This window comes from Ictalurus punctatus, chromosome 8 (genome assembly GCF_001660625.3).
Source record: "Ictalurus punctatus breed USDA103 chromosome 8, Coco_2.0, whole genome shotgun sequence".
Lineage (NCBI taxonomy): Eukaryota > Metazoa > Chordata > Actinopteri > Siluriformes > Ictaluridae > Ictalurus > Ictalurus punctatus.
Window position 1 is genome coordinate 18,947,807 of NC_030423.2, and position 23,663 is coordinate 18,971,469.

At 40.1% G+C, this 23,663-nt stretch overlaps 1 protein-coding gene across 4 annotated transcripts in view; it reads left to right on the forward strand.

Moving 5' to 3' along the window:
- Positions 1–23,663, forward strand: part of shank2b (SH3 and multiple ankyrin repeat domains 2b) — a 137,997-nt gene that overhangs the window by 96,854 nt on the left and 17,480 nt on the right. The gene's annotated exons all lie outside the window — the stretch shown is intronic.

Genomic DNA, 23,663 nt, shown 5'->3' on the forward strand with positions numbered 1-23,663 from the left:
GTATGATTTGCATAATTAACATCCTTTTCAAAGCATTCAGTCAGCCCCCGAGCCCTGTGGAAACAGGCATACGAACAAATACACTAGCATACTAGTGTACTACCGTGTTAGCTTGAGACAGCAATGATTAGGTGAGCAGCAAGCAGGAACTGGAAAATTACCTGAAAGCCAAAATCCACATAATATCCAAAATCTACTGTATAATCTGGATTTCTGTAAAGCTGCTTTGTGACAACGTGCCACCTTTTGCGGGTCCCACCAGTGAAAGCTTAGCCATGTTTCATTATTGGTGCATTCCAATACACATAACTTTTGCTTCATTATATTCTAAATGGGTTTAATATTAAATGTTGGCATAAAAATTGGAAGTACAGACTGTACACTGTACAGAATGTCTTTGTATGCTGATGCATTACAATTTCCCTTGACTGGAACTAAGAGATCCCAAACCTGTTCCAGCATCACAATGTCACTGTGCACAAAGCGAGCTCCATGAAGACATGGTCTGCCAAGGTTGGAGTGGAAGAACTCGAATGGCCTGCACAGAGCCCTGACCTCATCCCCACTGAACATATTTGGGATGAAATGGAACACCGTCTGACCCCAGGCCTCCTCACCGAACATCAGTGTCTGACCTCAGTAATGCTCCTGTACCTGAATGATCACAAATCCCCATAGCCACGCTCCAAAATCTAGTGGAAAACCTTCTCAAAAGGGGACTAAAACTGGAATGTAATGTTCATAAAGCACATATGAGTGTTATGGTCATGTTCCCACACCGTGTCCATTTGGCCATACAGTGTATCAAATATCGTATTGAATTTGAAGCTGACGTATTATCACACCGATATTTCCTACTGCATAACAGAGTCGCCAGTTTTCCCTTTAATTTGGCTCACGTCTGCAATCTAGCAACATAATCAATCAAAAAAAAAAAAAATCCGTTACCACACAATAAAACAAATCATTCAATGAGGACATCAATTTTGTGATTTGTGGTTACAGTGAATGTTTGGAACTTATTATTGTGTTCAGTAACTAAAGCACAACAGAGACTGGTCAGATAGCAGACGATCATTTCGGAGTCAGAGACTAGAGAGCTGGAGTTCCTTATTGCAGGAATGCTGACAAAATTGAGCAGTACAGTGCAGCATACGGTAGTTATATAACTCCACTACTAGCACAACACGCCATTACATCACTTTTATACACTGACTGTCGAGCCCATTTAAACATAAAACGCTCAAACTCAGTAATATCTGTCGCAATGCTGGAGTATTTGGGAGAACAGAACTGCTAATAACCAAAATGTTAGCCGAAGACTTGCTACTTTTACACAATTAGGCTATACAGAGTGATGGTGAGATCAAATCTCTTCCCTTTCCATGGATTCGAGTCCTCAAGATGTTAAAATGACCAGAATGCACATGGGGCTGTGTATCTTGGACCCACTTTCCTATTACCTGGTGGGTCTCTGAGCCTACTTTAGATGCAGAAATCATTTAATAACAGAGACGTTTTAGACGTGGCATTTTTGACCTTGTATTTTGAGCACTAGATTGAGGTCTCCTGTTTTTACGCCTGTAGAACTGACTCAGGCAGTGAAAGGAAGTTACATCTCAGTCAGTGTGAGATTACAGAAAAGCAGGCTAAAAAAAGGGAAGATCGGTGACGCTAAACACTCGCACTGTCGCTGTTTAAACTCGAGACGAGCTGCAGGGGGAATGAGCGTGAGGCGTTCTACGTCTTCATCTCTATCAGGAGAAACGTGTTCATCTGCGTGCAGGATTCATGGACAGACTGGTTTCGCGTCAGCTCCACAATCACGAGTGAGAGGATGGACTGCTTTGAAGTCAGAGCGTAGGAGGGAAGGGCACGAGAGTTAGGTGGCTGCAATGAGAGCAATTTATGAACTGTTTGATGCTAGTTTTTGTAGTTCGAAGACACTTTTGGAGAAGTAGGAACTGCATTTTGGTTGATGTGGCGTCACAGAGTTACAGCATCTCTGAAACCCAGATTACAGTTAATACTCGATTACCTTATTCAGCGAGTAATTAGAATCGCAAATGCTCTGTATTACCCAAACCAGGGGTCCAAGCACTTTTTTTAACTCAGACATTGGGGATGGGTGATACGGACTTAAAACAATATCACGTTATTTTCTGGTGTTTATTGCGATAACGATATCAGTGACGATATAAATATAACACCATGCACCACTGTTTTTGGCTACAAGTGATAGCTGTGATCTTGAGAGCCTCAGAAACACAAACACTGATCTAAAAATAAAACTGATTTTCTGTAACCAAACCAGTTCCAGATTGTAGAGGTAGCTCCTCATTTAGCGATAAACCCCTCCTCAGCTTCACGTCCGCTTCCACTCTGCACGTGAGCTGCGAATCGGTCACAGACGTCACACACAGAAATACGTCATCATCTAGGCGTTATCGTTATTATCGCAGGAAGACTAATTCTTATTGTGGGGAGAAATTCTACCGGTATATTGCAAATGATAAGATGTCGCCCATCCCTATCTGGCATGTGTCAATATTACTCTTTAGTAGCATACTAATTTTCTAGCCGTTTATGGCATCATCATAATATTGTTATTCTGAAAACTGCTCAGTATTTATCTAAACTTATATCTGCCTCATTGGGAAGGATTTGTAAATAGGCTTGCAATGTTTGCTAGTGGAAACATGATTTAGAAACATGTAAGATCCCCTTCAATCTCAGTCATATAGCAGTTTGCCAATGATGATTATCATCGTACATCATACATTTTAACCTCTGCTTAATGTTATTGAAAGTCAGTGAAACAAGTTTGTTACTTTTATCATCAGTGGACATTATGTCATAGCAGTCGTTCGCACATCATCCATCCCTCTGTTGTTTTTTTTTCCCCCTCTCTTTAAAGTTAAAGCGCACCTATTACGGTTTTGAAACGTGCCTGATTTTGTTTTAAAGGTTTCATACAATAGATTTACATGCAACCAAGGTCAAAAATCATCATTTAAACTGCAGCATTACCTCATACCCCCCCCCCGTAAAAAAAGACTTCTTAAATGATCCGTTCTAAAGGATTCCTTCTAAACTCCTCCTTTCAGAGAGCATACTCTGCTCTTATTGGTCAGATGTCCCAGGAAACACCCACTACCATAACGTGTTTCAGCTCTGTCTGTTCGCAAACAGCCAATGAAGACCAGAGGTGGGGCTTTTTATCACAAACCTACGTAGGTTAGTACAGGAAGTAAGTGTGGAATTACTAACAACTCGTTTCAGCCGTTCAGAATCAGCTTCTTCTTTTGGGAGTCAATCAGTGCGTATACATTGACAACAATAATCCGATATTAACCCGAATAAGACAATACTCTGATTAAGAAACTACCATGTAAACAGCAATTTTTAATTACATTAAAGTCATACTCGAAGTAAACACAAATCGAATTAAGACATGTGGAGTATTCCTGTTTTAGTCACATTATCAGCGTGTATTACAGACTTGTACACACCTTAATCACATTATTAACGTCGTGTGGGAGTTTTCACCGCATTTTGCGACAGGACACGAATACACACGGCAGTGCTCAACAGTTTTACGGCAAGCAAGAGAGCACGGCTGCGTCCCAAACCGCGTACTTGCCTACTATAGGCCTGTAGTAGGAGAAATACATGCATCTCGGCTACTATATAGTAGGTAAGTACGCGTTTTGGGAAGCAGCCCACGGCTTCAAGCAGTTGTCTATTTGCACGTACAGCATGACAAATAATTAACCGTACTGGAAGCGGTTAATACCCGTTTGTAAAAATTTTAAATAAAAACACCCAAAACTGTATATGGTACCTTAACGAAGACGAACTGTATGTTGATACGTGCAATTCTGGAGGGCGTGGCGCAGTGACGTAATGACGTGCTGTTAACTATGTTCTATAAGATGTAAAACAGGAACAAGAAAGGAGTATTCTAAAAGCGACTCATGTAAACACCTTAATCACAATATTGTCTTATTCAGAATAAGGTCAATAATTAGATTACTGCTGTCCATGTAAACATAGTCAGTAACTCCGATTGTCGTCCGCTTTGATTTTTGAATCTTTGCAGACGTTTTTACATTCACAAACACTACATGAAAGGTAATATTTGAAAAACATAATCGGTGCACTTTAATAAAAAAGACAAAAGCAGCTTGTCGTGTTACGGAGAATGTGCAACATACGCTGTCCTGAAGACCACATTGGAAAAGTTACAGCTGTACCTCTCACTGTTGCAAAGTGTTGACACTGGAGACTCCTTCCATAAATACATAAAAAAAAACCCATCTACTTACAGAAAACTTGACCGCATCAACAATTCCACGTTTTATAAACAAAAAATGTGGAGCCTGTCCATGTGCCGGGTGTTATTGTAGAAACCATCGCATCTTAGGATGAGTGCATTAATAGAAACCTGTCTTTGCCTCACAACTTGTGCTGATCTTATAGAAAACTGGTCAGGAAATTAACCAACACCTCCTGACCAATCAGACTTGAAATTCAACAGCGCTTTTGATTCTGTGGAAATAACCACATTATTCACCGTGAAATATACCATAGAACAAAGCCAAACATTCCAGGAAAATATACCGATATGGCGTGAACAAAATCAAATTGAATTCATTAATGCAGGTCTCTCTGTGACCCAACTGAGACAGGGGTGTAAATCTTTAGACATCAGTTACTCACCTCGCCTTCCGGCCACAACTACATCAGCTACCTAAAAAGCTCTGACTGGGAAAAAAGGAATATGTGCTCACTTTAAATGTATGACAGCAGCAGAGAGCCGGTAATAAAACAAAGACTACGCTAGCTGCAAGACAGGGAGTTCATTTGCAGATAAATATGTTTAGCTTTGTCCTCTTAAAAGGAATCCAATGATAATATTCGGGTCCATGCCTTCTCTCGTTTACTCACACCGGACTTTTTAATATTGTAAGGTCGTTTATGTACAGTGGTGCTTGACTATCTGCATAAATAAGACCTAAAAGTCCTAAAAGTAGACAATTAATTAAACAAACTAGAAAAATATTATACTTTGTCATTGACTTATTGAGGAAAATGATCCAATATTACATATCTGTGAGTGGGAAAAGTATGTGAACCTTTACTTTCAGTGTCTGGTGTGACCCCCTTGTGCAGCAATAACCACAACTGTGGGTTTTTTTTTTTTTTTTGGAGAGAAGTGGTTTTCTCCTTGCAACCCTGCCATGCACACCATTGTTGTTCAGTGTTCTCCTGATGGTGGATAAATAAACATTAACATCACGCAATGTGACAGATGCCTTTAGTTGCTTAGAAGTTACCCTGGGTTCCTTTGTGACCTCGCGGACTATTACACGTCTTGCGCGTGGAGTGATCTTTGTTGGTCCCCACTCCTGGGGAGGGTAATAATGGTCTCGAATTTCCTCTGTTTGTACACAATCTGTCTGACTGTGGATTGGTGGAGTCCAAACAATTTAGAGATGGTTTTGTTACCTTTTTCTGAGGTCCTCAGAAATCTCTTTTGTTCGTGCCATGATACACTCCCACAAACATGTGTTGTGAAGATCAGACTGATCTGATCTGATTGTCTGACTCTAATTTCACCTTCAAATGAACTGCTAATCCTAGACGTTCACATACGTTTGCCACTCACAGATATGTAATATTGGATCATTTTCCTTAATAAATAAACGACCAAGTATAATATTTTATGTCTCATTTGATTAATTGGGTTCTCTTTGTCTGCTTTTAGGACTTGTGTGAAAATCTGATGATGTTTTAGGTCATATTTATGCAGATATATATCGAAATTTCTAAAGGCCTCACAACATTCAAGCACCACTGTATGCCAAGGATTTGGTTTTATGTTTGGTAGCGTTTGTCTCCGCCTGGTCGTTTCTCCACATGTGATGACCTGCCAAACTCACTTTAATCGCGTAATCAATGATATTGACCAGAGCTTCAGAGCCGTAACAGCTTCTGCGCTCGCTCACACTCTGATTGATGGAGGTGTCGGATGGAGCCTGTGCACGCCACATCTCCGCTCGTCCTGCTGAAGCCGCCTGGATTAAAAGCCTCCAAACGGCGAGAAAGCTTCCCGTCAGTCTCCTGTTATGTTGCGCTCACTGTTTATGCGGCCAGAGAAGCCGTGCTTTTTGATCAAATGGAGCAGTTTGAGGTCCAATATCTGTTCTTCAGCAGTAACGTTCATGCTTCTCTAACAATCAGTGGTGGCCGGTTGTGATATTAGATGGGTGGCTAATACATGTACAAATGAAATTTGATCTTTGAAAGACCGCCCTGCTAGCCCATTTATACCAACACAGATGTTTTCCCTCAACAGCAATAGCAATTAGATTAGATGTATTTATCATGAAAAGCATAACGTGTTGCTAAACTGCTGAAACCAGCTGTGGGGTTGAGAAGTTGTTGTTGTTTTTTCTTCTTTATTAGGCTGTTAATAATGTGCGAGACTCAGGCCTCAGAGATTCTGTGCTTTATTTACTGTAATAAACATAACATGCGAATGTCTGTATCGGACGGTTGAAGTGTATAGAGCGGCGCTGTTGCTGTTAATCAATGTACCATTTATAGAAAGTGACCCCTCATGCATTAAACTTCAACACAATTTATTTGATCTCAGTTATTAATTAATGTTATTAATAATCTGATGCTATATTTTGACGTATTCTAATGCGTGATTGTTTCTATAGTTACAGCTCGGACACAGGGACTCGATCACTGGATGTGCCACGTAATGATTAAAACAACACGTTTAAAAAAGAAAAACACGATGGTTTTTTAATGATAATGAGTCTTTATTGGTCACATATACAGTAGAGCAAAGTGAAATTGTTTCCTTCGCATACCCCAGCCTGTCAGGAAGCAGGGTCAGGCATGATACAGCGTCCCTGGAGCAGAGAGGGTTAAGGGCCTTGCTCAAGGGCCCAACAGTGGCAGCCTGGCAGTGCTGGGGCTTGGACCCCCGACCTTCCAATCAGTAACCCAAAGCCTTAACTGCCAAGCCACCACTGCCCCAGCACTTTTAGGGGATGTTTATGTAACTTTTATGGAAGGAGTCTCAGATGGCAGTGCTTATTAACAATCATGGTGCTTCGTAAAGATTCCTAGCTTAAGCTTTTTTTTTTTTTACATTGTGGTGCTCCAAACTGCAAATTGCTGCCTTGTGATCCAGAAGTAGGAATGTTGTTCCTTGCATCGCTCAGTTCTTCCTGTCATGACTGCTTTATTATCTTCCCTTCCTCTCTTGATCGTTCCTCCCCTTAGTTTAGATTTGAAATATTGGATTCATTTCTCCTGTCTTACTTTCTCCTTCATATCAGTTTTGTTTTCAGAAGCCTAGATACTACATTTAGCAGACACCCTTATCCAGAGCAACTTTTTTTTTTGTCTCATTTATACAACTGAGCATTATGAGGGTTAAAGGCCTTGCTCCAGGACCCAGCAGTGGCAGCTTGGCAATGAACTCACCACCTTCTGAGCTACCGCTGACCCTAGCGTCTAGTGTCTTCACGTGTAGTACTTTGCCTGAAAAGGCAAAGAGTGACGCAGAGGTTGTGGGTGAAGCCTCGGCTGTTGCGATGTGTGAGACAAGGCCCTTCTTATATTTATACAGTGAACTGCAGAGGATGTGCAAAGCTTTCAAAATTTTGCTCGGTTTGCCCCCAAGCAGTTTCAACAACTTCGAGAAACACATATTAAGGTAGGCTACATGGTAAGACCCTTATTAGATCATACATTACGAACGATATTTTTACGCAAGTGTAAGTTATAAACATTTGTTTATATACACTATGGTCCAAAGTGTAGAAACAATCATTCTTTATTTTTATTTTTGGTTAAAGGCTCTGGGTTACTGATCAGAAGGTCAGGAGTTCAAGCCTCAGCACTGCCAAGCTTCCACTGCTGGGCCCTTGGGCAAGGCCCTTAGCCCTCAATTGCTCAGTTTGTATAAAGGAGATAAATGTAAATTGTTCTGGATAGGGGCATCTTCCAAATACCATAAATGTAATGCAAATGATTAAAACATATTCATGAGAAACATGGCTAACATTATCCAGTGATCATGGTTAACTCTGATCAATAGTGCAGCAGGATTTGCAGCCATTTACCATCCAGGATTTTTTTAAAAGTAATATTCTAATTATAAATCATTGCTCATTTACATGTTTCGAGGAGGTCTTCCTATTTCTTGCTATTGCACTGGTGTTTTGGAAAGTTCTCTTCATCTCAGAGTGATGCAGCATCAGAGGACAGGGATGTGAGATTCCTTTTAGTTCCCTTATAGTACTATAGTGGCACTGCAATTCGCTAGATCTGCACACCTCCTGGGTTATGTGTTGCATTTGGTTTTGGGAGAGGTGGCGTTGAAAGTCTCGCTGTTCGAGGATGCAGCAGATTATCAGTAACGTGCAGAGGGCCGAGCCGAGTAGGTCCACGCGGGCGCCGATGTTGGAACATGGAGCAGTGGTCACCTAGCAACCAGCATCAGTACTGTGTGTGTGTGTGTGCGTGTGTGTATGAGGATGATGCTGAGAGCCATACAGCTTTGAGCAGAAGCTTTGTTGAGTAAAGTGGTATGCTCTAAAACAGATTCTACATCACTTTATAATTCCAGAAAAAAGGCTTGTGCTACATATATCGTTTATATATCGTATATGTCGTATCGTCCATACGTGATATTACGTTGCCACCATATCCAGTACCATTTATCACAGATTATATTACATTAACGCAGTGGTTCTCAAGAGAGAGATCGGAAGGGGGGCGCAAATTGCTTTCAAGAAAAAAAAAAAACCAGACAGGACATCATTTGGGGATGCGGTGTATTTTATTGCTTTTCAAATAGAATGTGCGTAAATGAAAAACCTTGCATTCCGTCTCCATCTGTTTTTTCTTTTTGCTGGGGAGAGGCGGAGCTTAGCCTACCTTTTATCTAGCTGTCAGTGCAGACCTGTCTAGCCAACTTATCGACTTTTCAGACCCCCTTTTTTTTTTTTTTTTGCAAAAAAAGCGCCTAACGACAAATCTAGTAACTTTTTGGATAAACTTTAGCAACTTTCCAAATGTCTCCAGTACTGTCCTGCAAGCACGAGGTCTTGCTTCCCTGCTGCACTCACGCCTCTCTCTGCATCTGCTCTGCTCAGTGAGAGGCTGAGAGCCGGAGATTTAACAATGTCATGGATAACGAGACGCGCCCTTCTTCCTAATTTACATCATGATGGGGGAGGCTTGGAGGGGCTTTAGTTACAAAAGGTTGAGAAACTCTGCATTAACATAATTACCAGGCCTGTGAAGGAGCTCAGCAAAAACATCGGAGTGTACTTGTACAAGTTATCGCTCAAAAAAACTCCAAAAGTGCACTCTATTCCTTCCTCAATAAAACGAGAGATGAGCCACTCCTTAAAACGGAGATGGTGGAAATGTCTGTGATCACTGAAAATGGAAATCATACATTATGTTTTTGATCACATGCTAGTGTCTTGCATTGTACCTCATGCTCCCGAAATTAATTTGGTTCTCTTTTATTTATTGAATGGTTCAGTTTCATTTAATTTGACTTCACCATGCAGCTCTTTGGAAACATCTGTTATACATATTCTGTTTATTCATTAGGATTATTAGGAAATGCTTGATACGATTTCTTATATTGTGTTGAGAAAAAGATCTAATCATTGTTCAAAACCGTTGGCCTTCATAAACGCCCGATTTCTTGCCGCGACTGTTCCTTACTGCTGATTGTTTCCGACAAGATGTCTCCCTCTGTCGCATTTTGAATGAGAACACAAATTCTACAAGATGCATCACCTACGTCATTCTACGTCACCGTAGCTTCCAGAATCAGCCGACTTTAAAAAAAAAGTTTTTTGTTGAGAATTGTTCTTTTAAAATCCCTATGAAGTGCCTTAAAACATGCAGCATTATTCGATGTGTTGATGTAATTTCCATTGAAACAGGAAGTCAGAGTGGGACATAACGAGTGGCCAATAGCGTTTAGCTTAGCGCACAACGTACTAGACAGTTAGTACCATGGATGTGAGAGTGAGCAATACAGTGAATGATAATGAGACTTTATTAATCACATATACACTACAGCACAGCGAAATTCTTTTTCTTCGCATATCCCAGCATGTTAGGAGGTTGAGGTCAGAGCGCAGAGTCAGCCATGATACAGCGCCCCTGGAGTAGAGACGGTTAAGGGTCTTGCTCAAGGGCCCAACAGTGGCAGCTTGGTGGTGCTGGGGCTTGAACCCTGACCTTCCGATCAGTAACCTTATAACTGTCAAGCCACCATTGCCCCCACCACTGAAATGAATTAAAGCCATTTCCTTCCTAAAAAACTGAATAAAACGCAGCCAAAGACACAATTACGACCCATGCTTGCTGTTCTGATTTCTCTCATTCAACAACAGCAACCTTGGATTTTCATAATATTTGGAACGGGACACTTCAGATTCTAGAGAGCATTTGATTGGACTGAAGCTGAAGAGCAGAATGATGTCATCAAAACTGTTGATCCGTATCGGTGGTAGAGGGAGACTGTACATTTTGAATGCGTATTTCAATTCAGTTAATTCTTTATTACAGACCCATAGGTCCATATCGAAAAGTCAAAAGAAAACATACAAACATATATTTACGAACAACAAACATTATTTATAAACATGCAAAATTTAATTCCAATGCTTCCAAAAGCAGGAAAAATCCCTTGTTTCACTTAATGTCATATTATTGAAGACCATTATTATGCTGTTTTTTGGATCGGCACATGAAATTATACATATAATTCCTTAAGACAGCATACAGAGTGTTACATTATTAAATACAAAGATTTGGCTTGCACTTGTCCACCTTGGGAGCTTCAGCAAAATTCTTAACGTATCATTAAATACCACCTGGAGCTTTTTCATCGTAGCTTTACTATGTTTACACCACAAGTGTGCCGTATAAAGAGATGTCCAGTAAGCTTTAAAAAGAGCTGTCCACATATCAAATTTACGAGCCAGCATATTTGCCCGTCCATACGTCATCGTCATCATTTAAATCATTTCTAATGACGTGACCCAAGTATTTTACTTTATTTACCACGTTTAAAACTTAATCACCTATATAGAAGGTGCTCTTAATTTTAAGGTCTTAAGGTCCTCTTTGGTTTTAACACTCATGACCACACGCATATATCTGCTAAATGCGAATTTTGTCATTGTTTTTGGAGCACACTCGCTTCTAGAAAACTTGAAGGCTGACATGTTTGTATTAAAAGCCACAAAACGTCCATTTTGATTTCATGGGGACTTTAAGAATCGATTCTTACACTTCTTGCATGGATGCAGAATCTTTCGAGAAAACATCGTAATGCATTGTACACTCAGTTGTTTTCCCCGCCCCCATGCTGTAGCTAGTCTCTGGTCTGATGAGCTTCCTTCAGCTAAATAATGGACGTAACTCCATGTGATCGGACAAACGACAACAGTATTTGCTAAGCCGTGATGGTTGGTGTTTATAAATCTGGAGTCGCTGAACTGCCTGTTTTTTTTTTTTCATACCTTTATTGGCTTTACTACACTGGGGTCTTTTTTCCACAAGTAGTTGGTTCAGTCCACTGAAATACTCCAGTTGACAAATTTGTTACTCCCACTTGAGCATTAGTTTCATTCTGGCTGCTACTGCTGCTTAAAGCTTAAAGCTAGCTGTTTAAGTGCTGTGGAGTTCTCTGTGTTCGTATCTGATTGCACAGTTTATCATTTTAACCTTGCACTAAACACAGGTCACGCCTGCTCAGATAAGACCCACTCTGAAGCTTCTCTTTATCTGGCAGCTCTGTACAAGCAGCGGACTAGAGGAGTGTGTGTGTGTGTGTGTGTGTATGTGTGTGTGTGTGTGGATACTATCTAAACAGCGGTTGCTCTTCATAATTAGCCCACTCAAGGCAAAAAGAGTGAGCTCGTATCTCTCGGGAGAGGAGTACAAGGGAAAAAAGATTGCATGATTTCATTTGGAGAGCCGGGTGGTAATTTCAGTTCTGACTGGAATTGATGGAGGAGGGTGTAAGAAGCCACGGCCCTCCAGCTCAAGCGTAGATAGCAAACCCTCTCTCCTCCGTTTTCCTCCCTCTCCTTCAGGATGGGTCCGTGTGGAAAAAAAAGTCTGCAGTGCAGCTGAAAAATGCTAACGTGAACACCAGAGAAAGAAAACCGTCACCAGCTAATTATCACCCCCGGATTTTGAGGTGTGGTAGAGCATCTGGCGAGTGTTCAGATGGATTTATTTATAGTATGAATGTTTCCTACAGTTCAATCATCCTTACTGTTAAAAAAACAAAAAAGACCGAAAAAAAAATCATGCAAGCAGCTGTTCAGAGACTGTAGACATCTCTGTTTCAAGGCTCAGGTGTTCTGTGTATTTATGTCGTCTCTTTCTTTCCCCCCCGCCAGCAGAAAGCACGTGATTATTTCTGCACTTTCATCGTGACAAACTAAACTGTTATGTATACATGGAAACACTTTGACTCAGCAGTTATTTTAGGTGAACAGCTTCTTAGCTTTAGGTAGAAACTGGAAACTAGAGTTTGGAAACCTGTCACTACTTCTCAAACTCCTGAGTGAGCACCTGATCTGTCACATGACCTGCTACCTCACTAATCACACATGCATTCTATTCACATTCACTGGTTCTTTACAAATGCACACCACGAGCCTCAGTTCACTGCACTCCCAAATAATCACTGGTGACATTATCAAGCCTTTGTCATTGAGTGTATGCTGTTCTGGTTTGTTTTGTCTAGTCTAGCCTGTATGTTGATCGTTTAAACCGTTGCCTGCTTATAACTTATGACTGATTCTGCCTTTTAGATTTGTCTACTTCAATGCCATCTGCGTCGATGAAGATAAAACATCAGTGCTTTAACTGTCACTGGTATCTGAGATCCAGCATTTTCAGCACGTTTCTCACTCAGTACGTTTGCATGGACAACAATAATCCGATATTAACCCGATTAAGATGATACTCTGATTAAGAAACTACCATGTAAACAGCAATGTTTTATTACCTTAATCTGATTAAGGTCATACTCGAAGTAAACTCAAATGGAATTAAGACAGGTGGAGTATTCCTGTTTTATGGACGTGTATTACAGACATGTAAACACCTTAATCACACTATTAACGTCGTGTGGGAGTTGTCACCGCATCTTGTGACAGGACACGAATACACACGGCAGTGCTCAACCGTTTAACAGCAGACGAGAGCACGGCTGCGTCCCAAACCATGTACTTACCTACTATATAGTAGGCGAAATACACGTGTTTAGGACGCAGCCAACAGCTTCAAACAGTCGTCTATTTGCACGTACAGCACGACAAATAATTAACTGCACTCAAAGCTTTCGTAAACTTAAAAATAAAAACATCCAAAACTATATACGGTAACATAACGAAGACGAACTGAATGTCGATACATCGGATGGCGGGGCATGGGGATGTAACGACGTGTGCCGTTAATCCATCTATGTTCTATAACATGTAAAACAGGAACATGAATGGAATGTTCTACAAGTTACATCTACAATGTAAACACCTTAATCACAATAAGGTCAATAATTAGATTACTGCTGTCCATGTAAACGTAGTCACTGACTGACAGCCTGCGATCAGTGGCATTAATGAGGATGTGGTGAACAGCATCAAACATGAACCGTAGACCCCATTCACATATACATATGTCCATCCATCCATACATCCATCCATCCATTTTCCATACCGCTTATCCTACACAGGGTCGCGGGGAGCCTGGAGCCTATCCCAGGGAGCTCAGAGCACAAGGCAGGGGACACCCTGGACGGGGTTCCGACCCATTGCAGGGCACAATCACACACGTACTCACACAGACAATTTGGAAACGTTTCAGCCTCCTGTCCACACATATATGGATATTTCTGTGTTTTGTCTCCTGTCCGCATGTATATGGATATTTTTTAAAACATAGTTTTCTCTCTATGGATATTCTCAGATATACATTTACATTTATTCATTTAGCAGATGTTTTTATCCAAAGCGACTTACAAATGAGGAAATATAAGCAAAGCGATATATATCAAGCGGAGAACAATACAAGTAGTGCTACCATACAAGATTTATAAGTGAGTGCTAGAGAAGCAAAGTGTGCAGAGTAGAGGTGTAAGAGCCAGAGTAAGTTTTTTTCTTTTTTTTTAATAAAGTGGGATTGGCAGGTTAGGGGTTGGTAAAGTGCTCACAGAGGAGGTGGGTCTTTAGTTGTTTTTTTAAAATAGTGACAGATTTTCAGTCCGGATTGAGGTTGGAAGTTCATTCCACCACTGTAGAACAGTTAGTGTGAAGGTTCTGGAAAGGGACCTTGAGCCAATCTGAGTAGGAACTACTAAGTGTTGGTCGTTAACTGATCGTAGATCGCGTGCGGGAACGTAAGCCTCAAGGAGAGTGTTGAGGTTGGAGCGTGCTGTTCCAGACAAGGTCTTGTACGTGAAGTATATGGATATTTATTCCAACATATTTTTGTGTTTTGGTTTTTAAGCGTTTAACATAACATTTTCACATAGATGGAAATATTTTTAAAAGTGTTGTTTATGCAGACAGGAATTTTTCTTTTCTTCTCTTACTTTCTTTCTTTCTTTTTTTTTAAACAGAGGGATCAAAAAGATCCATTCATTTGGACGAGGCCACAGAGTTGGTTTTTTTTGAAGGGTTTCAGAAATTTCGCTGCTTAACGCAAGGTTTGCACTTTGTACCTCGGATACAAAAAAAGTGGATTTACTGTAGCTTTCCTGAAATGTAAGTACTTGAGAACCTGAACTATAGCCGTGTTTGTTAACAAGCATTTTAAAATGGCATGGATTAAGAACAAGGAGTGTAAAATAAAAAGTATTCATAATAATTGTGTGGGGGGGGGGGGGGGGGGGGGGGACACTGCGAGAATTCATTGCTGTTTGATTTAGGAAACGGGTCATTACGGGACTGTTCACTGACAGAGAGTATAAAACCATTTTGTAGAACACCACCATTACTTCATCAGAAAGTGAACCAGTAAAGCAGGCTTTATCATTTGACTGACCATTCTCCAGTTTCTTTCTTGTTGATTTGCGCTGTTCAATGGGCTACCTAGATTTTGATAGGAATCCTGGGTAATGTAAGAAATTCTAGCTAAATATCAGCAATCAAAAATAAATAAATAAATAACCATATCCCAAAATAGGATTATTTCTCTCTGAAGCTCTTGATAAGCTATTCGTAATGTTTGTTCTGTTTGTGGCAGTATAAAATTACAGGCTGAGGCATTTAAATACTAAAACTTGTTCTATCTTAATTATCACTGAAATCGATCTGTTTTAACCGGATTTCGCCCGCTCTTGTATTTTTGTTATAATATTCTCCGAATGGTATTATATTAGCTTTTATTAATACCCAGTGAGTATTTCTCTGTGTGTGTGTGTGTGTGCGTGTGTGTGTTGGTCCTGTACAGATGGGCCCTTGTCCTATTAAGTAACAGAAGAGTTCACACACTTAACACAGTTTTTGTCAGTAGCGTCTATGGGCTGCAGCCTTGCTGGATAACTGGGTGTCTCCGTGTTCACTAAGAGGCGTTATATAATCGTAGACGGAGTTATATAATGGATTTGGGTCTCTCTCTCTCTCTCTCTCTCTCTGTGTGTTTGTGTGTGTGTGTGTTGATGAATGTGAGCATGGATGTGTGTATGATTGTACATAACATAACAGAGTACATGTGTGTGTGTGAGTGTGTGAAGTGGTGCATCTTCATTTTCCAGGAAGTGAACAGATATGACACCAAATCAACCTTTTCCATCTCCGTTTCACACACACACACACACACACACACAAATATATCACATACATCATCAAATGCCGAACAATCTTCAGGACGAAGACATAGATGTGACGCAAATCCATGACCATGAGCTCGTAAACTCCTGGATTAAATTAAATGACACTGTATGAATAAAGGTCTGTAGACACCTGACCATCACACCCATACAGTGCCACAAAGCTTGAAGCACACAATGGTATAGAATGGGTGAAATATGCATCTGAACTCTGCAGACTTCCAGCAAAGAGAATGAGTGGGAAATTCAAACAGTATTTTATTTATTTATTTATTTTTTAGGAGACCCAAATTATTTATTTTTGACGGGACCCAAGCATCTTATGAATATGGGCAAGCATCAGAGCAAAATATTTCCAAGTAGTTAAGATGACAAAGTTATTACCTATTTTCAAGGACCTGCTGTATGGCATACCAAACCGTTTCATTTGAAAACCCAAACTGCTGGAATATATGTGGCTCTCTCCAGGTGCTTATGGACCGCACTGTATGCCTGTCTGCAGGTATTTGTGTTTGTGTTTGAGAGAGAGAGAGAGAGAGACTGTGACTAGAACAACCGGGAGCACGGCTGATATGATTAGCTAAAAAGGATGGCTTATCGTTTTCCGCTTTATTCCCTCAGTGTGTCAAGGGGATAACCGGCGCTAATTTCATCAGAGCATAATGGAGTGCAGGACGCCGCATCACACACTCCTTTCAGTCAGCATTATGTGTGTCTGTGTGTTCATTGTATACTCTGGGGTTCATGGGAATTTTTGTGTATGTTTGTACAGAGACCGTTTGCAATTGCCACACTGTTCTTAAAAAGCGTATTCATCCATTTTAATTTATTTATTTTTGTTGTTGTCATTTTAGCACACCCTACTTTAGATAATGAGGATTTTCTGTTTGTTTAGTGTGGTATTTGCAGGCTGCTCAGATTAGTGAGCACATCTGCAGTCTAATTTAATGAAACGATCCAGACGATGTGGCTCTGATGGGATCGGCAGTCCAGCGTAATGAGATTACGCCAGATGAGGTGATCTAGGTGAGCTGAGGATGCTGGGAGATTTACGAGGTCAAGGCTGTTTCCGAGTCATCTAATCATCACCAGGGACGTCAGAGTCTGACATGAATGTGGGTTTTTAAAAAAATGCCAATTTATTTTTCTTTTATTTTATTTATTTTATTTCTTTTGGCCAAGTTCTTATTTTATTTCCATTTTTAAATCTTGGAAAAGAAATTGGGGTTGAGCTCTCTCTGATGTCATGACGGTCAAATCAAACAAGACAGAGAACAGAAACGACAGAACACATTACACTCACACTAGGTTCGCGATGAAGTATTTCAAATGACTCGATGAAATCACCCAATCCGGTGGAACGGGAAAAGGCTCTCGTATGTCAGGTGAATTTTGTAAAACAGCTAAAAATGATGAACAGATTTTGAATGAGCTTCTACAGCGATATCTCTACTTTAAAATAAAAATGTAAATATATTTGAACAAAATACCGTACAAATGTTGTTTATTTAGGACACTTTCTAGCCTTGTCTCGGCATCTGCCTCCAAAGATCATGTTTTACAAAAACACTTAGTCTGCGTAAAGATGACTAAAACCTCGCTAGCTAAGTGTGTCATCCTCATATTGTCATCATGCCACAGTGAAACGGAAACAAGCCTAATTCGAGTTATCAGATACCGGCTCTCAAAACGTCCACGATACTCCCGTGCCATGACGTCACCATCATAACAGAGAAGAGCTCGTACTGGGGCTGTGCGATATTCAATTTTCCCTGCATACAATTTCCCATTTGATAAAATCGTGATAACCAGTCGAATTTCCCAGAACCTTGAACATACGGGAGCGTTTCGATCTTTTCGTATTTAAGAAGAGTACAGGATTAATAATATTACCCGCTGTGCAATATGGAAACCGACAGTCGTGAACACTCAGCTGGATGGTGGATTTCTTTTTGAGCGATTCTTCAGTAATGTACAGGAAACTGTCACAAGAGTATAACAGTATTTTTTTATAAATTGGTTACAAACAAGCGTTTGAAAACATCTGCAGTGAGTGGCACAGAAAGCACGTAAACAAAAAAAGAAGAAAAAAACCCCAGTGTGTTTAATCACTGTATGACTACCACAGTAAGATTTAGTTGTAAAGTGTTAGATTTGACACATTATATGCCTGTTTCATTTTTTTTTTAGGTCAAAATCGTCATTTCTTGCTATATGTTCAGCTTAACATCACTTAACTGTTTTTTTTTTTTTTTTTTTTTTTTTTAGGGATGCCTGAAATATTGTCTGGAAAAATATATACTTGTCTTATGTTAGCTAAATCGAATATACCCTGATAGATTAATTAAGCTCAAAATTCAAAATTCTCTGTTTACCATGACGGAAAGTGAGGGTTGATGCACCAGTTCAGGGGGGCAGGGCTTCCATGAAGGGGCGGAGCTTCCAGGCAGTGTCATTTAATACTGAAGACACCTGTGCACATTATTTCAGATTAATATGCTGTTTGTCTCTTCTCCTGCATCTGAATATCCCTACTACCCTACTACACAGTAGGTAAAAAGCAGTACGCCAAAGGAGTAATATCTCTGAGAAATACCCGGATGACCTACCGCTTCCGCTGAGATTCTGCACTATGGAACGTCTGGACACTGTGGATACCGCGTTTTCCCATAATGCAACAGGACTGGCGCAGAAGAGCTGTCAGGATCAAAAATGGCACGTCGGCTCTTTTGAAGTTGGTGGATGTAGTACATCCGGATTGTATTTATGCGTACCACTTGAACTGATCAGTACGTACTTTATCAACGGCCGAGCAGTAGGTACCGAATCGAATGCGGTAGGTACCGTCACAGTATGCGATTTCGGAATGCAGCCATTTTCGAGTGATAACACATACCCGTGTGAATCCTCATGTGCTAAATTGTGTTTGGACTCCTCCCAGTGTTTCTTGCGTTCACACATGGCACGTATGAATCACACACAGAGAATGGAGCAAGGCATCGTTCATTATGCAGCTCTGTTCAGTGTGCTGGCTCGTTTCCTAGGTTACCCTGTCTCATTTCACGTAACCTTATGTGTAGATTAGAGCATCCCCATATCTTTAATCTTCTTTTAAAATCTTCCACAACACTGTGCTAATTTCATGCTATGCTGCTCCGGAAAACGCTAGCAGATGCTACGAGATGTTTCTCATTTCTGCTCCGGCAGCAGGATTTTTATTGAAGTTTAATGCTAACGTAGCACTGTCCATTGGATTTCATTAAATCCATGATTTATTTGAGAAACACTTTTCAAAGACAGGCCCAGGCATTATCTTAAAATTGGTCAATTAGCTCAAACAGGCCTGGTTTAAAAATATTTGTTCCAAAAGCATGTTTTGACATTTTTTTTTTCTATTGAAAAAATGAAATAAATAAATCAGGCTGCATGCTGGAGCAGTGGGTAGTGTTACTGCCTCACAGCTCCAAAGTCCCTGATTCGATCCAGAGCTTGGACTACTCAGTCCCTTCAGGATTTTGTGATTTTTGCGACCGCAGAAACAAACACAAATTCAAGGAAACGCCACAAAATTTGGAGGAGCTTACAATCGTTCGAAATTACCACAGATTTTACGCAGATCTGGGCCAAGACGCATCATGTGACGTCATCACGACGCGTTCAGCCAAAGCCCTCTTTGATTCATGTGTGTCGAACATGAGTACAGCTATAAGGTCTCATTTACCAACAAACATCACTGAGAAAGACCGTGCAAAACAATTCCATGTAATTGAAATTTCGCCAATTCAAGTAGGTTTCTAAAAAAAAAAAAAAAAAAGCACAAAAAACTCAGCAAATTGCATCACAAATCTAGGTGGATTGGCTGTTTTTATTCGCCCCTAGGTGTGAACGTGTGTGAGCATGGTGCCCTGTGATGGACTGTATTCCATGACTGCTTCTCACCCAGAAATATCCAGATTCGCCTCCAGATTAGCCACGACCCTGACCGGCACTCTTGCTGAACCTGAAATAATAAATAAATCAAACTGGAAGTATATTATCTTCGGAATCACTTCTAAGATGGGGCGCACAGTGGCTTAGAGGTTAGCATGTTCGCCTCACACCTCCAGGCCTGTGGAGTTTGCATGTTTTCCCCATGCTGTGGGGGTTTCCTCCGGATACTCCGGACATGAAGTCTGTTTGGCGTGTCCAAAGTGTCCGTAGTGTATGAATGGGTGTGTGAGTGTGTATGTGAGTGTACCCTGCGATGGATTGGCACCCTGTCCAGGGTGTACCCCGCCTTGTGCCCCATGCTCCCTGGGATAGGCTCCAGGTTTCGGAATAGGAAATAGATGGCTGGATGGATCACTTCTAAGATACGATTCTTTGCGCCGTACCTCCTACCTGAGCACAATACTGACTAACACCTGTGAAATTACCCCCAGGACCCCATGTAAACTTAATCCCGTCGAAACAGGGCTAATATGTGGGTTTACGGATGTGAACCCATGTTTTTTCATCCGCTTATCTAGCTCCATTTACAAACACTCAGGACGTGACCTCTCGTAGGTTACAAATTCAGACTCACACGCCAATTACTTTTCTCTTTTGTTGTTCTCCGAGGCCTCCGTAGTGACCAAGTCGACTGTGCACATGCTCAATAGGCCTGGTAGCGAATCCATCTCAGGTTCTAGAGTAAATATTGAGATGGAGTCACTCTTTACACCACTAGATATGTCAGTTGCATTTTTCTAACTAACTGCATTAGTATCAGGCTTCTATATTCCCTCAGTGCAGTGGGTGAAACAGCGTTTAATCCCTGTCTATCCATATTTAGTACCTCTGGCAGGAATTTTCCTCTTTTTATGCAGGACAAATTGGGGAGTAATAACGCGTTGGGAGATTTAATGCCTCCACTTAAAGTTTAAGCCAACAAGATTGATCTGGCCTTTCAGAGCCAGCCAGCAGCTTCGTCTCTGACGGATCTCCGTGGAGTGTTAGGGAGTGTTTTGAGAATAATTAGAGCGAGTGGGAATTGGACTTTATTTTAACCGAGCGTGTCAATAAAACAAGATGTCAGATGTATACAACACTCCTCTCAGAGAGTGCAGCCATGAATCAGGTCACATGGCAGTCAGACTAATCTTTTATAATCTGTGCAGTGATTAGTGGCAATATGGAATACGCAGTAATGCTGAAGGAAAAAACCCAGATGTGTGAATGACAGGTGGGGAATCCGTGAAAGGGCAGAGCGCTGTGTTTTAGAAAAGCACTACAGCGTGGGTATACATTTCCAAATCAGCACGAGCCGAGCGAGGTCACAAGTGTCGGCGTCCAGGATGTCGTTTGAAGTGCAGACATGACGTATTGGTTTCTCGCTACATTCCTGCAGAACAGTAATATTGTTTATTGGTCAGTGTAGGCCCTCTGTCTCACATCTGTATGGCTTAGTTTATGCAGCAATTTCGAGACTGCATTTCATTCTGCTTTTTCACCCCAGACTGTAGTCCCAAATTCTTGTATCCACAGTGATTATTACAGCAAAGTTGCTGGGTTTTTTGCTGTTCGGTGAATTACAGCTAGATAAGGTCTTTCTGTTTTAATGGCCATGTTGTTCTTGCCGCAGATTTGACAAGAATAGCCACGTATCAAAGGAAGAAAAAAAGACCACAAGTCCACAAAGCCTTAAAAAATTGTGCTTACAATCTTCTTGAATTCTTGTGCCTAAAACGTTCACTGCAAAAAAAAGTCATCTAAGCAAGTGAAAATATCTTGAATATAGTCAAATGTATCTAGTATTTCTTATTATAAGATTACAGTAAACCAAATATAAGATCATTAAACATATTTCTAGACATTCCTCAGTTCAAGGTTGAAGTTTTCTTATTTTATTGGCAGATCATTTTGTTTCTTTCTAGACATTAGTGCTTAAAATGAGCAAAATGATCTGCCAATAGAACAAGACTACTTCACGCTCGAAATGAGTACAAATGGATCGTCATGAAATAGGTTTCATAACCTTATATTTGGTTTAATGTAATCTTATAATAGGAAATACTCGATAGATTTGACTATATACAAGGAATTTGGTTTGTCCTTTTGCTAAGGTGCAATTTTTCTGCAGTGCTATTGTTTTTCAGTAACTCATACACAGGGGCGTGTACGGTGGACACACCAAATAATCTTAATTATTTATACCACCGCGAGGTCGAATTCACGAATCGGATCAGAAGGTGTGCATTATTTTCGTATTAGAGAAATTCTCGGACAGTAGTTCCAGCTGTAACATGAACGACAGGTATATATTAATGCATTGCACTCATTCGAATACATTACTGTTTCTATAGTAACAGCTCATACAAAGGGACTTGTACAGCAGACGCTCCACATAATCTACGTCTCAAAAAAAAAAACGGATTTATAAGACACGCTAAATGTTGTTTAACAAAGTATGTATAACCATCGATGTGGTGCCTTTTTTTTGTTAGGACACGTTTATTTAACTTATTTTATTGAATCAGTCTTGGATGTGAAGGTGTTATAACAGTCACAGTGCTTTGTAAATTTTCCCAGTATAGCAAAGTCTTCAGGACGGAGGATTTTATGCTTTCCGGTTTCTCTGTGAAATGACTGACATTTTTAGAGAGAGAGAGATTGTGTTGGTGAGTGAATGACTGTTTATCGCAGCTATAATTAAACATTGTAATCTTTGGAAAATCACGGTGGTGTTAGCAGAATAACATTAATAATAATAATATAATAATAATAATAATAATAATAATAATCGTGCAGTTATAAAAAAAAAAGAATTCACTTCATATTATTTTTGTATAACAATATTATTTTTGCATGGTCTGTCGTGTTATTCCTTACATTTATTAATGTAGGTTAATAGCTGAGTAACATCACAGTGAATAGTACGTGTGATATGCCAAAAACTTAAACAGACCTGAAAATGTTTGTACAGCAGAACTCAGCACAAAGTAATGACAGTATTATTATTATTATTATTATTATTAGAGATGCACCAGTGTATCGGCTGATAAAGGCTATTTTCCCCACTATGGGCCATCGGCCAATAGTTTAGAAACATCCGATGATCAGGGCCGATTACATTCTGTCAATAAAAAGATGGCGGGAAAACAGATCGTATTCATGCTGCGTGTAAAGATGATGTCTCTTGTGTGGAATGATGAAAAAACTGCCGAGCTGCTCGTGCTGAATTAAAGTGCCAGTGCATGAAGTAAATGCAGATGAGTTGACAAAAATGTATATAAAAATATATATTTGTAGAGTAGTTTATTTCATATCCAGTTAATGTTAATCTATAAAAAAGTTGATATTATGTATTACCAGTTTGTTGTTCAGTGATGAAGTAGAAATGCTTTTGCTTGTGGAGAGTGAATGTGAGACTAACAGGAGGATTTTTAGAATTCAGTCACTTACTTCTGTTAATATGAATTAATAACATTCAGTCAGTTAAGAAATCTTACTTTAATCTTCAGAATTTAGTTCACGTGTTAATGTTAATGTGAGTAATGCGTTTTCTGTTTATGAGAGCAGTTACTGTGAAACAACTGGTTGAAATGGAGAGAATAAAGTTTTTATTTGCGTTTCTTTCAGAATTGTGGAATTAATTATTATTCATTTAAAAGAAGGCACTCTGAATTATCGTTATCGGCTGAGAAATTTAGTATCGGTGCATCTTTAATTATTGTTATTATTATTATTATTACTACAGACCTACACTACAATATACAGTAACTGTTATAAAATC